Source organism: Leucopleurus acutus, assembly GCF_964270905.1.
Source record: "Leucopleurus acutus genome assembly, chromosome: 11".
In the NCBI taxonomy this organism is placed as follows: domain Eukaryota; kingdom Metazoa; phylum Chordata; class Mammalia; order Artiodactyla; family Delphinidae; genus Leucopleurus; species Leucopleurus acutus.
Window position 1 is genome coordinate 70,497,029 of NC_139152.1, and position 9,394 is coordinate 70,506,422.

Here is a 9,394-nt window from a genome sequence, read left to right on the forward strand (position 1 = left end):
AAAATATAAATATCTGGGATGATCAAAAGACCAGTGGAATCATATTTTGTCAAAAATCAACTATAATCTGGAAATCGTGCCTCGTTATGTACTAAGTCTCCCTGGGCTCAGCTTTAGGATGAAGTACTTATGGGCCTAAAGAACTTCAGGAGGTGAAAAGGCCTGCACCCCAAACCCTTACAACAATGTCTAAGAAACAGCCAACTAATGATGGCTCTTCAATGAGTTAATGCAAGAAAGCATTTATGAATCCTTGTAAATTATAGGAAAGAATATTAGGAATTGGGAGAAAGGAATGTGTACGAATTAATGCCCATTTCCTTTGGCCATATTTTTCTCTAGGGTTATTTTTTCTTGTTAATTTTTAGGAGTTTTAAATATATGTGTAGGGATGCACATATATGTACTAATCTTTGCTCACGTTGAAAATATCTAAATATCTTTCCCAAGCACTTTTTGTATTTTCTCCTTTTTGGTATGATGTTTGCAGTGTAGTGGTTTTTATGTCAAATTTATTTCATGGATGTGGACTTTTTTTGTATAATGCTTTAAAAAATCCTTCCCTATCTTGATGTCATATGGGCAGTCTCATTTATTTTCTTCTGGGATTTTTTTGTTTTGCATAGATAGATTTTTTTTTTTTAGTATACCTGTAATTTATCTTTGTGTCTTTTATGATATAGTGGAATAATTTATTTTATCTTTTCTATACGGAGAACTGATGATCTGCTCACAGTGCATTGGCATAACTACTATTCATACTACCACTCCTAATTTCAAGGGTGTGGGCAAGCATACTCTCCTATGTACACAGAAATATAGAAGAACTGGGTAATGGTAAACATTAATACTGTATACCAGACCATACATTGAATCATCTCTTCTTTTGGTTCGTGATGCCAATTCTAGAATAGGGTCACTTTCTAATTTGCATTTATGGGTCAAAAATGTATTTATAGAGTCATCATTTATAAACTTTTTCAATAAGAAAATACATACATAGCACTTTTGAACCAAAATATTATAAGTGAAATTCTGTTGTCTGGTTCTATATTCTGTACCATACTGTAACCTGGTCCTGATTCTACAGATAAAATATTCTGTTTGTAAAAGATTTTTTATCTGGATTTGGGTGCAGGATAAGGTGCCCCTTCACGTTCACTGAAGTTGTAATCTAAGGATGCCTAGGAAGGATAAGAAGCAGGATTAAAGCTACGGACTCTCCATCTGGGTGGCTAATTTCAAGAGAATGATGTTCTGGTAGGGCCTCCAGACCCCAAGGAGCTGGAGGGGATACGTACTGGGTGCAGATTCTGGATGCAGCTGAGATCTGTTAGTACAAATGCTTGTGAGTCTAGATGCTTAAGGCAGAAGTCTCAGGGTCATCTGAGAGGGACCGTTTTGGAGTAGTGTCTGGTGAGGGGCTTATCTCTTTATATTCAGTGGCCGGTCCCAGAACCCTGGTGCTGCCCTGTATATTTTAGAAGGTGCTGGATTCAGGTCCAGGAGAGAATGTCCCAGGCACTTAGCTCTTAGAACCACGACTCCACATTGCCCATGGATTTTTCTCACGATTTGTCATCAGAAGTTATTTCAGCATACACATGAAGGTGTTTTCATCACAAATTTGTTTGAAAACCAACAAGTGAAAATATTTTAAATTGACAACAGTAGAAGATGTTTGAATAATTTGTAGTGTTATTAGACTGAAGCCATTGACAATGTTGCCCTAAATGCATATTTGATGATATACAAAGGAGTTTATGAGACAGGTTAAGTAATAAAATGGATATAACAACAAAAAAGATTTTTATCTGAATTTTGAAATGACAAAGGATTAGAATCTAATCATATACAAGTGACACAATATTTCTAAATGTCAATTTGGGAAGACTTGGCAATAGTATGAAATACATTTATTCCCTTTAACTCAGCAATTATATTTCTAAAAATCTGTTCAAAGACCAAAAAAAATGTATTTGTGAGCAAAAGTTTAGCTATGGTATTGCAAAGCAGTGATGTTTGTAAAACAAATTGGAAACAATCTATAAGCTGTTAATAGTCATTATCTCAATGTAGCAGAACAATCAGGAATTTTCAATCTTGTTTTACTTTTCTAAACTTTCCATATTTTTAAAAGCACATATATTTAGTAATATTTTTTAAAGTTACTTTTAATTTTCAAAATTCTTTATTGTCTGTTGGAAAATAAAACACATTTTATTTCCTGGACACAAAAGCATAAACAGCAAATTTTTTTCAAGAAAATAAGATTTAACAAATATGTAACACTTTATGGTTATGACTCTGGATGCTTAGAAAGTTGAATGTTTTGAGTTCAATATAAATGCTAAGTCAAGAAGAATTCCATCCTAATTCTATTTTTTTGAGACAAAAAGAAAATGTAAATTATGAGATGCAAACTGAATTTGCAAAGTTCAAATGTACATAATTATATATAGAGATAGTGCTGGGCAATACATTTTGCAAGGATAGCTCATTGAACCTTCATACCAATGCTAACACATTAATACTACTATTAGACCAATTTTAAAACTTAAGGAAAACAAGGCTTTCTCATCTTCATAAGGGATGATTCCAGCTTCTAAATCTTAGAATTATTACAGAGTCTGCTCTATTAACCACTATTGGTATACAGTTTATTAATTAGGTTTCATATATTTTAAATATATGGTTGCCAACAGACTATTAACATATGTGATAATAATATGTGATATTGGTCTGTTGAATAAAATAAAAACAATGTAATAAAAATAAATTAAAATTTCTTGGCAGAAAGCAAAATTTTGATTAAATATATTTAACCTAAAACACATATAAATATATAACATTAGGAGGTGGGTGATATATGATATTTCAACTAGCATAAGGAGTGGTAAAAAAAATGCTTTGAAGACAAACTGCTGTGCATTTTGCATTAATGTAAAATAGAAGAAAATTAAACAGTAACAACAACAGCAACAAAATCCTGGAATATAATTCCAAAGAGTTGACAAAAACAGAAATTCAGTCCTTAGAGAATAGTGGTAGTCACCTAAGTTCTAACATCCAATCTTCCAACTTATAATCCTCCAAAATTCATTCAAAACATTCAGAGCACAAATAAACCTTCCATAGTATATACCCTAAGAATAACCAGGAGAAATATAATAGCACAAAGTTCAATTTACATATAAGTAAAAACAGTAACAGCCAGGACAAGAAGAATTGGCTAAGGAGCCTAAATCATATGGCAAAAGTTAGACCAAAATATATGTCATTTATTAAACAAACTACACCAGACTACACCACAGTAAAAGAAAAATTAAGAAAGCTAATAATCTATCCAAACTCCTCTCTCATCTCAAACATACAATTACATGGATCCAGGAAAAAACAAAACAAATGAATATTCACAAAAACAAACAAACAAACAAACAAAAACCCAGACCAAAGTCAAACAAATTTATTGAGAAGAAAACTGAAATATCTGAGAACTCTGATATTAGGCTTTTTGTTATGCCATGAAGCAAGGAAGCTCTCAGAGGTTAGTGGGGTCACATCTAAAGAACACAGAAAACAACTTGAGGAGGTTTATATTGAGAAAATTTGGGGAAAATAAATGATCAAAAATTGACTATGATTGATAGTGAAATACTGAATTAATATAAATTCATGATTATATTGTGATAATGAAAAGGAGAGAAAGAAAAAGTAAGAAACCCAACTGCCACAATTGGAGGTGATCATTGCATCATCTTCTGATTGCAAAATCAGTAATTGAAACAAAAGTATTAAAGTTCTCCATCTGCATTTCCAGGAGGAACTGTATTTCATCCACAGTTGATGATGGTTATTTTCAGACAATGAACAACTGGCAGCATAGGGCAATTATCCTTGAGAAAAAGGAAACAAAAAAGTAAGCCCCATAATTTCTCCAGTTTGCTGCCAGGAGACAGTTTTTAAAAGGCAAAGCAGGGGCTTTCCTGGTGGCGCAGTGGTTAAGAATCCATCTGCCAATGCAGGGGACATGGTTTCAAGCTCTGGTCTGGGAAGATCCCACATGCCACGGAGCAACTAAACCCGTGTGCCACAACTACTGAGCCTGCGCTCTAGAGCCCATGAGCCACAACTACTGAGCCTGCATGCCACAACTACTGAAGCCTGTGTGCCTAGAGCCTGTGCTCCGCAACAGGAGAAGCCACCACAATGAAAAGTCCAAGGGCAGACAGCAGAAGCAAGAAGAACTACAGTCCTGCAGCCTGTGGAACAAAAACCACATTCACAGAAATAAAGACAAGATGAAAAGGCAGAGGGCTATGTACCAGATGAAGGAACAAGATAAAACCCCAGAAAAAACAACTAAATGAAGTGGAGATAGGCAACCTTCCAGAAAAAGAATTCAGAATAATGATAGTGAAGATGATCCATGACCTCAGAAAAACAATGGAGGCAAAGATCGAGATGATGCAAGAAAGTTTAACAAAGACCTAGAAGAATTGAAGAACAAACAAACAGAGATGCACAATACAATAACTGAAATGAAAACTACACTAGAAATAATCAATAGCAGAATAACTGAGGCAGAAGAACGGATAAGTGACCTGGAAGACATAATGGTGGAATTCACTGCTGCAGAACAGAATAAAGAAAAAAGAATGAAAAGAAATGAAGACAGCCTAAGAGACCTCTGGGACAACATTAAATGCAACAACATTCGCATTATAGGGGACACAGAAGGAGAAGAGAGAGAGAAGGGACCTGAGAAAATATTTGAAGAGATTATAGTCGAAAACTTCCCTAACATGGGAAAGGAAATAGCCACCCAAGTCCAGGAAGCACAGTGAGTCCCATACAGGAAGAAACCCAAGGAGAAACACGCCAAGACACATAGTAATCAAACTGGCAAAAATTAAAGACAAAGAAAAATTATTGAAAGCAGCAAAGGAAAAATGAAAAATAACATACAAGGGAACTCCCATAAGGTTAACAGCTGATTTCTCAGCAGAAACTCTACAAGCCAGAAGGGAGTGGCGTGATATACTTAAAGTGATGAAAGGGAAGAACCTACAACCAAGATTACTCTACCCAGCATGGATCTCATTCAGATTCGATGGAGAAATCAAAAGCTTTACAGACAAGCAAAAGCTAAGAGAATTCAGCACCACCAAACCAGCTCTACAACAAATGCTAAAGGAACTTCTCTAAGTGGGAAACACAAGAGAAGAGAAGGATCTACAAAAACAAACCTGAAAAAATTAAGAAAATGGTCATAGGAACATACATATCAATAATTACCTTAAACGTGAATGGATTAAATGCTCCAACCAAAAGACACAGGCTTGCTGAATGGATACAAAAACAAGACCCATATATATGCTGTCTACAAGAGACACAGTCCAGACCTAGGGACACATACAGACTAAAAGTGAGGGGATGGAAAAAGATATTCCATGCAAATGGAAATCAAAAGAAAGCTGGAGTAGCAATATTCATATCAGATAAAATAGACTTAAAAATAAAGAATGTTACAAGAGACAAAGAAGGACACTACATAATGATCAAGGGAACAATCCAAGAAGAAGATATAACAATTATAAATATATATGCACCCAACATAGGAGCACCTCAATACATAAGGCAACTGCTAACAGCTCTAAAAGAGGAAATCAACAGTAACACAATAATAATGGGGGACTTTAACACCTCACTTACACCAATGGACAGATAATCCAAAATGAAAATAAATATGAAACAGAAGCTTTAAATGACACAACAGACCAGACAGATTTAATTATATTTGTAGGACATTCCATCCAAAAACAGCAGATTACACTTTCTTCTCAAGTGCGCACAGAACATTTTCCAGGATAGATCACATCTTGGGTCACAAATCAAGCCTCAGTAAATTTAAGAAAATTGAAATCATATCAAGCACCTTTTCTGACCACAATGCTATGAGATTAGAAATGAATTACACGGAGAAAAACATAAATAACACAAACACATGGAGGCTAAACACTATGTGACTAAATAACCAAGAGATCACTGAAGAAATAAAAGAGGAAATCAAAAAATACCTAGAGACAAATGACAGTGAAAACATGACGATCCAAAACCTATGGGATGCAGCAAAAGCAGTTCTAAGAGGGAAGTTTATGGCTATACAAGCGTACCTCAAGAAACAAGAAAAGTCTCAAATAAATAATCTAACCTTACACCTAAAGGAACTAGAGACAAACAAAACCCAAAGTTAGTAGAAGGAAAGAAATCATAAAGATCAGAGCAGAAATAACTGAAATGGAAACAAAGAAAACAATAGCAAAGATCAATAAAACTAAAAGCTGGTTCTTTGAGAAGATAAATAAAATTTATAAACCATTAGCCAGACTCATCAAGAAAAAGAGGGAGAGGACTCAAATCAATAAAATTGGAAATGAAAAAGGAGAAGTTACAACTGACACTGCAGAAATACAAAGCATCCTAAGAGACTACTACAAGCAACTCTATGCCAATAAAATGGACAACCTGGAAGAAATGGACAAATTCTTATAAAGGTATAACCTTCCAAGATGGAACCAGGAAGAAATAGAAAATATGAACAGGCCAATCTCAAGTAATGAAATTGAAACTGTGATTAAAAATCTTCCAACAAACCAAAGTCCAGGACCAGATGGCTTCACAGGTGAATTCTATCAAACATTTAGAGAAGAGCTAACACCCATCCTTCTCAAACTCTTCCAAAAAATTGTGGAGCAAGGAACACTCCCAAACTCATTCTATGAGGCCACAATCACCCTAATACCAAAACCAGACAAAGATACTACAAAAAAAGAAAATTACAGACCAATATCACTGATGAATACAGATGCAAAAATCCTCAAAAAATACTAGCAAACAGAATCCAACAACACATTAAAAGGATCATATACCATGATCAAGTGGTATTTGTAAAAGAAACATACATAAAACAAAGTAATTCATAAAGGCTAATGATAAAGGAATGAGCAAAGCATTTTTAGCAAATGCAATGAGATACCATGGTTTGCAATCCTGATATAAAATGTGGGTGAATACAGGCCATAAAAGCATAAAATTACATAATTAAGGTTACTTTATAATGCTAAATGCCACAATTCTCAACAAAATATGACCAAATAACACAATGAGCAACTTCTTAAATCTGAAACAATAGAAGATTTAAGTCAAAACTCCTAATGCTAGGAGCCTTAACACAGTCCTAGATCAAGAGGCCAAAATTTGTCTCATATCACAGCAGAAAAATGCATAAATCAAGAACTCTTAGAAATATAAGCACACGTTTATGGATCTGCAAACACAGTGTGGAATATTAATATTCTTCTCTGAGAATCTGACAGTTTAAATAGTCAAAATATTAGCAAGGAAAGAGAATCTGAATAATCCAAAGTTCTCTCTTAATATTAAAAAAATTTTGGTGTGTTTTGGTCAACAAAGTATGTATGATATGTAGGATTTTAAAGAATGTTTTGTGCCTAATCATAAACCAATATAATTCAAAATAATACAACAAAGGAGGATAGAGCCATATTCCTTGAAAGAGATATGGTGGCCTAGAAGATAACACCCAGTTAGCAAGATAGAGTTACTGGGTAGCCATCTAAACTCAGATTTTAATCCACAAACATTGGTAAAACATTAGTTTCTCAGGTCCCAGTGTAAAAAGAGAGCATGTTGATAAAAGCTACTAATAATACTGATTATCTATAGAAAACCACTAAGTCAAACAAGGCATAAACAAGCTCACCATCCTTTAAACTACAATTATTAAAAGAAAGTAAAAATTTGGTTTCAAAATTTTAAACAGGTGAGCATATCCTGATAATAGAAATTTCACATAGAATATATATTAGTCTCACAAATGAGGACAAGTTACTTGAACAGTATTTAGTTCCATGTTCAGACAGTCTCTTATTTGTTAGAAATTTTCTACTTAGTCTTAAAAAATTTCAGAAATGGGGCTTCCCTGGTGGCGCAGTGGTTGAGAGTCCGCCTGCCGAGGCAGAGGACACGGGTTCGTGCCCTGGTCTGGGAAGATCCCACATGCCGCGGAGTGGCTGGGCCTGTGAGCCATGGCCGCTGAGCCTGCGCGTCCGGAGCCTATGCTCCACAACGGGAGAGGCCACAACAGTGAGAGGCCCATATACGGCAAAAGAAAAAAAAAAAAATTCAGAAATGGCTAAAAGTGTTATTCAAAGGTAATAGGTTGATAATTACAGATTAGTTTTATTTATAAAAATGATAACTTTTATTATCGTGGTTTGAGTAAATTATTTTCTCAAGTTGATACATCATCTTTATATACCCTAAATGTCACCAGAGATTCATCTAACAACATATGCTACAGTATGCTTTATCTCTTGCACGCACGATGAGAAGCATTGAACATGTTTTGTTCAGCAGTTTTACTGAAAGTATTTTCAAAAACAGTTTCTTTGTCACAAGTTTATAATACAACACTTGATTTTGAATACAGTTATGGAAATAAGAATATATAGTAACCCTACTCTCCACTCCAAATGTATGCAAAGTTGGCACATCTAGTTCAATAAGACATCAGTTTTTGTTTATGGAAGAATCACATTCTCTTTGGAAGACCCAAGGGCTAAATGTCCATATATATTAAATTACTATAACCAAACTTCAAATACACAACTATATAAAATCATTTTGATGTGATACCATATCAAATAACTCATTTTTTAAATGGAAAGCACTTTTACTCTATAATTCCCATTATAAAAATTATTATATATGAATAGATGGATAAATATACTCACATATAAAATGTATATTATATATTCATCTATCCCACATACAATTTTGAAATTATAGATAGTGTACCATATATTCCTATACATTTATATACACATAATTATACACATATAAATAAAGCTGTATTCACTGACAAGGAAACAGGTAAATCACTGAGATGGTACTATTCTTTCTCACTATTTAATACTGATGTTACCTGAATTTTGTCTTCTCAATTTACAAACCATCACCAAGGGGATACAAGACCCTCTTAGTAATCTTTCCCTTCTGTAATATTGTTCTTTTCCACTACTCCATCCAACCTTCTCTTCTTTTCTCTTTGCAACCTTTTGGCATTACATGACCTCTCCTACAAACACTTTTTGAGCAAAATTCAAAATTTAGATATTCTGCTAGGACTTCTTCCTGAGCCTACTTCCAATTTTTGAATAATTACTGTTATCTCTATGTAGATTTCCCTCTGGCTACTCAAACACAAGGAATCTAAAACTACAGGCTGAGTTTTCCCTTCCATTCTGCTCCTCCTTTCAGAGTCTCATTTTTGGTAGACCTAGCATTCTAATCTCCTAGTCAAATGATC